This window comes from Oncorhynchus mykiss, chromosome 19 (genome assembly GCF_013265735.2).
Source record: "Oncorhynchus mykiss isolate Arlee chromosome 19, USDA_OmykA_1.1, whole genome shotgun sequence".
Classification (NCBI taxonomy): domain Eukaryota; kingdom Metazoa; phylum Chordata; class Actinopteri; order Salmoniformes; family Salmonidae; genus Oncorhynchus; species Oncorhynchus mykiss.
In genome coordinates, this window is record NC_048583.1 from 6,616,833 (window position 1) to 6,625,071 (window position 8,239).

Sequence of the window (8,239 nt, forward strand, 5' to 3'; positions counted from 1 at the left end):
CTATATTGTCATTTAGCAAGTTGAAAGCAACTTAAAAGTTATGAAATGTGCTAAATGTTTTTACCGGTAAGTAAATCCAGTTAAACACAATTTCTTCAACAAGTGGATCCCTTTATACATTTAAAACTAATAATACTGTACACAGGCAAGGCCTTGTGGGCAACAATGTACAGGTGGCAGTTGGCTATGAGGTTGAGTCATTTGGCCGGTCATTGAGAGTTAACATTGTATGAATTGAGACTGAGGACATGTGTTAGCACTGGACTTAGATTAGTATAGCATTGGCATAGAGAAGGTTAGCCATTAAAATAGACAGTTTCTGTAGCTAGCCCTTTAGCTAGCATTGAGACGGAATACGTTAGCTTAGCCATCGAGAAACACACAGTTAGTTTAACCATTGAGAAACACAGTTAGTTTAGCTATTGAGAAACACACAGTTAGTTTAGCCATTGAGAAACACACAGTTAGTTTAGCTATTGAGAAACACACAGTTAGTTTAGCTATTGAGAAACACACAGTTAGTTTAGCTATTGAGAAACACACAGTTAGTTTAGCTATTGAGAAACACACAGTTAGCTTAACCATTGAGAAACACACAGTTAGCTTAACCATTGAGAAACACACAGTTAGCTTAGCCATTGAGAAGCACATATGTAGCTTAGCCATTGAAACACATATGTAGCTTAGCCATTGAGATTCAAATCTGAATGGAGTGTATCAATGATTCAGGAGTGTCTGAACTCTGCTCCAAGGTCATACACTGTACTCTCGTCTCTAAGCACCCACACTCTTCATCTCTCCTTCTATCCTCATTCATTATTCCCTCTTTCTCAATCTCTCTCTCTTCTTGTCTTTCTCCCTCTAACCTGAATGTAGACACCCTGGGTCTATCTTTCTCTCTTTCATTATTCTCCTTTATTTCACACTCTTCCTCTTTTCTCTCTCTCTCTCTCTCTCTCTCTCTCTCACACACTCTTCCTCTCTCTCTATCACTCTTCCTCTCTATCTCTTTTCTTTTCCTACCCTGTTGACCTCACCTCATTCCCTAAGCAGTGCCTCACTTGATATCTTGCCTTAAGCTACATACAGACCTGTCGCTCCTCTCCCCCTTTCCCTTCCTCCTCCCTCCCCCCTTTGTCGCCTACCTGCTCCTGCTACGCCTCACGGCAACATCATTTAATATTCTGGTGTCATCGTAAAAAGAGAGGAGGCTTGGCTTGTCAGCGCTGAGACGAGAGGCTATTGATTTACTATGAGCCTCACGCTAGAGGAGAGGAGAGGCACTATCAGGTTTATTAGCAGACCTGCTGACAGAGTCAGGCTGGATGGACAGCTACTGTATGTAGGGACTGGGGTGAAAATACTTAGCCTATGAATGCTGTATGTATGGGCTATGCATGCTGTATGCATGGGCTATGAATGCTGTATGTATGGGCTATGAATGTTGTATGTATGGGCTATGAATGCTGTATGTATGGACTATGAATGCTGTATGTATGGGCTATGAATGCTGCATGTATGGGCTATGAATGTTGTATGTATGGGCTATGAATGCTGTATGTATGGACTATGAATGCTGTATGTATGGGCTATGAATGCTGTATGTATGGGCTATGAATGCTGTATGTATGGGCTATGAATGCTGTATGTATGGGCTATGAATGCTGTATGTATGGGCTATGAATGCTGTATAAATGGGCTATGAATGATGTATGTATGGGCTATGAATGCAGTATGTATGGGCTATGAATGCAGTATGTATGGGGCTATGGATGCAGTATGTATAGGCTATGAATGCTGTATGTAAAGGCTATGAATGCTGTATGTATGGGCTATGAATGCTGTATGTATGGGCTATGAATGCTGTACGTATTGGCTATGAATGCTGTATGTGTGGCTATGAATGCTGTATGTATGGGGCTATGAATGCAGTATGTATGGGCTATGCATGCTGTATGTAAAGGCTATGAATGCTGTATGTGTGGCTATGAATGCTCTATGTATGGGCTATGAATGCTGTATAAATGGGCTATGAATGATGTATGTATGGGCTATGAATGCAGTATGTATGGACTATGAATGCAGTATGTATGGGGCTATGAATGCAGTATGTATGGGCTAAGCATGCTGTATGTAAAGGCTATGAATGCTGTATGTAAAGGCTATGAATTCTGTATGTATGGGCTATGAATGCTGTGCGTATTGGCTATGAATGCTGCATGTGTGGCTATGAATGCTGTATGTATGGGCTATGAATGCTGTATGTATGGGCTATGAATGTTGTATGTATGGGCTATGAATGCTGTATGTATGGACTATGAATGCTGTATGTATGGGCTATGAATGCTGTATGTATGGGCTATGAATGCTGTATGTATGGGCTATGAATGCTGTATGTATGGGCTATGAATGCTGTATGTATGGGCTATGAATGCTGTATAAATGGGCTATGAATGATGTATGTATGGGCTATGAATGCAGTATTTATGGGCTATGAATGCAGTATGTATGGGGCTATGGATGCAGTATGTATAGGCTATGAATGCTGTACGTATTGGCTATGAATGCTGTATGTGTGGCTATGAATGCTGTATGTATGGGGCTATGAATGCAGTATGTATGGGCTATGCATGCTGTATGTAAAGGCTATGAATGCTGTATGTATAGGCTATGAATGCTGTATGTAAAGGCTATGAATGCTGTATGTATGGGCTATGAATTCTCTATGTATGGGCTATGAATGCTGTACGTATTGGCTATGAATGCTGTATGTGTGGCTATGAATGCTCTATGTATGGGCTATGAATGCTGTATAAATGGGCTATGAATGATGTATGTATGGGCTATGAATGCAGTATGTATGGACTATGAATGCAGTATGTATGGGGCTATGAATGCAGTATGTATGGGCTAAGCATGCTGTATGTAAAGGCTATGAATGCTGTATGTATAGGCTATGAATGCTGTATGTAAAGGCTATGAATTCTGTATGTATGGGCTATGAATGCTGTATGTATAGGCTATGAATGCTGTATGTAAAGGCTATGAATTCTGTATGTATAGGCTATGAATGCTGTATGTAAAGGCTATGAATGCTGTATGTATGGGCTATGAATGCTGGGCTATGAATGCTGTACGTATTGGCTATGAATGCTGTATGTGTGGCTATGAATGTTGTATGTATGGGCTATGAATGTTTTGTGAAGCCCTAATGTGGGAATCCTGGTCCAGGCCTGAGAACCAGGCTCATATATTCTTTCCTCATTTCCTTCATTGACCACTTGTGGTTAAGTTATAACGTTATGGTTTGGGAATCAGGTCCATTATGACTCCTTTCCCGTTCCCCGTTCTACCTCTAAACTTTAACCTTTAATTGCTCCTCTATATCACTATTGACCCCGTGTCTCCCTCTAACCTTTAACCTTAAGAGCTCCTCTATATCACTATTGACCCTGTGTCTCCCTCTAACCTTTAACCTTAAGAGCTCCTCTATATCACTATTGACACTGTGTCTCCCTCTACCCTTTAACCTTAAGAGCTCCTCTATATCTCTACTAGCCCCAGTGCTACCTTAACCTTTAACCTTAAGAGCTCCTCTATATCTCTACTTGACCCAGTGCTACCTTAACCTTTAACCTTTAAGAGCTCCTCTATATCTCTACTGGCCCCAGTGCTACCTTAACCTTTAACCTTTAGAGCTCCTCTATATCTCTACTGGACCCAGTGCTACCTTAACCTTTAACCTTTAAGAGCTACTCTATATCTCTACTAGCCCCAGTGCTACCTTAACCTTTAACCATTAAGAGCTCATCTATATCTCTACTAGCCCCAGTGCTACCTTAACCTTTAACCTTAAGAGCTCCTCTATATCTCTACTAGCCCCAGTGCAACCTTAACCTTTAAGAGCTACTCTATATCTCTACTAGTCCCAGTGCTACCTTAACCTTTAACCTTTAAGAGCTCCTCTATATCTCTACTAGCCCCAGTGCTACCTTAACCTTTAACCTTTAAGAGCTCCTCTATATCTCTACTAGCCCCAGTGCTACCTTAACCTTTAACCTTTAGAGCTCCTCTATATCTCTACTAGCCCCATTGTTACCTTAACCTTTAACCTTAAGAGCTCCTCTATATCTCTACTAGCCCCAGTGCTACCTTAACCTTTAACCTTAAGAGCTCCTCTATATCTCTACTAGCCCCAGTGCTACCTTTAAGAGCAGATCACATGAGAACATTACAGTAGCCCTCTGATATTCTGGTCCCCTGGTTTTGTCTGGACACGTTTTATAAAGCTTTAGACCCTTTCCTGTTCTACGTCAGACACAGACATCATGGTCGAGGCTTGATGACATCAGCACACTTTGTCAACTACTTCACTCCAGATAGTGTTAATGTCATAGCTAGCTAACTGTACTGATTTATATTTACAAGTGATTTTATCCTTGATGAGCTTCCAACCAGGATCAAACAGGTGCGGGAATCCCTTTCCTGCAGTCCAATTACAAAATCACCCTCTAGTGGCCTCGTGAGTGGAACATTATTCATCTTTTTCATAATTTGATCATTAATAAACATTACGCAAAATATATAAAAATAAACTTCAAATCCAGTGTTTCTATGTCAAATGGTTTGTTATATTTTAGTCTTCTGGGATGTATATAGAGTGTAATATCGGGATGCAAACTCAAAATGTAATACATTTCAACTCTATATCTGACATGGTACAGGTGTCTTCTTCTTTCTAAGCCCATAACCATGCGTGTGGGACCTAGACTTTTGTTTCAATTAGTAGATTTGTTTCAGACTACCAAGAAACACTGATTTAGCTCACCGCAGTAAAAGGTTACTTACTGAATCCTTCATTCAGATGTAGTCATTGGTCTGTAAGTTACTCAAATGAAATGGTGTTAACATTAATATGATAAATGTACTAGCGAGAGGGATTTATATTTAAGAGGGATATAAGATAATCCCACAGTCTTTTGACTTCTACCTCACTACTTCAGGGAGGATAATTCTGGAATAGAACACTGGGAACTCTAGAATACCATAAAATAGTGCTGAGAACTTTAGAATTCCATAAGATAGTACTGAGAACTTTAGATTTCCATAAGATAGAGCTGAGAACTATAGAATTCCATAAGATAGAGCTGAGAACTATAGAATTCTGTAAGATAGAGCTGAGAACTATATAATTCCATAAGATAGAGCTGAGAACTCCAGAATTCCGTAAGATAGAGCTGAGAACTACAGAATTCCATAAGGTAGCACTGAGAACTCTAGAATTCCATAAGATAGTGCTGAGAACTCTAGAATTCCATTTGATAGTGCTGAGAACTCTAGAATTGTATAAGATAGTGCTGAGAACTATAGAATTCCATAAGATAGAGCTGAGAACTCTAGAATTCCGTAGATAGAGCTGAGAACTCTAGAATTCCATAAGGTAGCGCTGAGAACTCTAGAATTCCATAAGATAATGCTGAGAACTCTAGAATTCCATAAGGTAGCGCTGAGAACTCTAGAATTCCATAAGATAGTGCTGAGAACTCTAGAATTCCATAAGATAGTGCTGAGAACTCTAGAATTGTATAAGATAGTGCTGAGAACTATAGAATTCTGTAAGATAGAGCTGAGAACTATATAATTCCATAAGATAGAGCTGAGAACTCTAGAATTCCGTAAGATAGAGCTGAGAACTATAGAATTCCATAAGATAGAGCTGAGAACTCTAGAATTCCGTAAGATAGAGCTGAGAACTCTAGAATTCCATAAGGTAGCGCTGAGAACTCTAGAATTCCATAAGATAATGCTGAGAACTCTAGAATTCCATAAGGTAGCGCTGAGAACTCTAGAATTCCATAAGATAGAGCTGAGAACTCTAGAATTCCGTAAGATAGAGCTGAGAACTATAGAATTCCATAAGGTAGCGCTGAGAACTCTAGAATTCCATAAGATAATGCTGAGAACTCTAGAATTCCATAAGGTAGTGCTGAGAACTCTAGAATTGTATAAGATAGTGCTGAGAACTATAGAATTCCATAAGATAGAGCTGAGAACTCTAGAATTCCGTAGATAGAGCTGAGAACTCTAGAATTCCATAAGGTAGCGCTGAGAACTCTAGAATTCCATAAGATAATGCTGAGAACTCTAGATTTCCATATGGTAGCGCTGATAACTCTAGAATTCCATAAGATAGTGCTGAGAACTCTAGAATTCCATAAGATAGTGCTGAGAACTCTAGAATTGTATGAGATAGTGCTGAGAACTCTAGAATTCGATAAGATAGTGCTGAGAACTATAGAATTCCATAAGATAGAGCTGAGAACTCCTGAATTTTATAAGATAGACCTGATAACTATAGAATTCCATAAGATAATGCTGAGAACTCTAGAATGTTATAAGATAGTGCTGAGAACTCTAGAATTCCATAAGATAATGCTGAGAACTCTATAGTGTTATAAGATAATGCTGAGAACTCTAGAATGTTATAAGATAATGCCGAGAACTCTAGAATTCCATAAGATAATGCTGAGAACTCTAGAATGTTATAAGATAGTGCTGAGTACTCTTGAATTCCATAAGATAGTGCTTAGAACTTGAGAATTCCATAAGATAGAGCTGAGAACTCTAGAATTCCATAAGATAGAGCTGAGAACCATATAAATCCATAAGATAATGCTGAGAACTCTAGAATGTTAGAAGATAGTGCTGAGAACTCTAGAATTCCATAAGATAGTGCTGAGAACTTGAGAATTCCAAAAGACAGAGCTGAGATATAAAAGTCTATAAAAGGGGCAGATAATGTCAGGACCCAGTCAGCCTATTGACTGCCATTGTTTTAATTTGTCCCCTGGGAGCGAGGGGTGGTGGAGGAAGCCTGGAAGAGGGAGGGATATACGTGACAGGGATGTGGGACGGTGGGGGCAGATATTTAATCACATATTAATGTGTATGTGCGTGTAGTGTGTGTGTCTTTTCCAGATGTGTGTTCGTTGACCCACTTACTTTATGTGTGTGTCTTTCTCTCTCTGTGTGTGTGTGTGTGTGTGTTTGTGTGGGCAGTGCAGTTGGGAATGGGATGGATACAGTGAGTGATATGGTGAATACAGGTGTCCTGTAATTGAGTGCAGGTCCAAGGCTTTACCCACCTGCCCCTGTCTGATTCATTAGTGCTAGCTGGTCGTGCCAAGGTGTGTGTGTGTGTGTGTGTGTGTGTGTGAGCTATGAGGAAACACATTAGGACATTGTCGCCCCGGCCACTAGATAGATCCTGCAGTTTATTTCTGTTTTACAAACCGTCTGTCGCTTCTCTCTCTCTCTCTCTCTCTCTCTGACTCTGTCTCTCTCTCTCTCTCTCTCTCTGACTCTCTGTCTCTCTCTCTCTCACATTATATATTTCTCTCTCTCTCTTTCTCTCTCTCTCTGACTCTCTGTCTCTCTCTCTCTCACATTATCTATTTCTCTCTCTCTCTCTCTCTCTCTGACTCTCTGTCTCTCTCTCTCTCTCTCACATTATCTCTTTCTCTCTCTCTCTCTCTCTCTCTGACTCTCTGTCTCTCTCAATTCAAGGAGCTTTATTTGCATGAAACAAGTGAGGTAGATAATATACAAAAGTGAAATAAACAATAAAAATGAACAGTAAACATTACACATACAGAAGTTCAAATGTCATATTCTATATATATATATACAGTGTTATAACGATGTACAAATGGTTAAAGTACAAACATTCAAATAAATAGGCATACATTTGGGTTGGTGGTGTTTGTTCTTCACTGGTTGACCTTTGACATTTGCTGTGATGGCACACTGTGGTATTTTATCCAGTAGATATGGGAGTTTATCAAAATTGAGTTTGTTTTCAAGTTATTTGTCGATCTGTGTAATCTGAGGGAAATATGTGTCTCTAATATGGTCATACATTTGGCAGGAGGTTAGGAAGTGCAGCTCAGTTTCCACCTCATTTTGTGGGCAGTGAGCACATAGCCTGTCTTCTCTTCAGAAGCAGGTCTGCCTACGGCGGCCTTTCTCAATAGCAAGGCTATGCTCACTGAGTCTGTACATAGTCAAAGATTTCCGTTTGGGTCAGTCACAGTCGTCAGGTATTCTGCCGCTGTGTACTCTCTGTTTAGGGCCAAATAGCATTCTAGTTTGCTGTGTTTTTTTGTTAATTCTTTCCAATGTGTCAAGTAATTATCTTTTTGTTTTCTCATGATTTGGTTGGGTCTAATTGTGTTGCTGT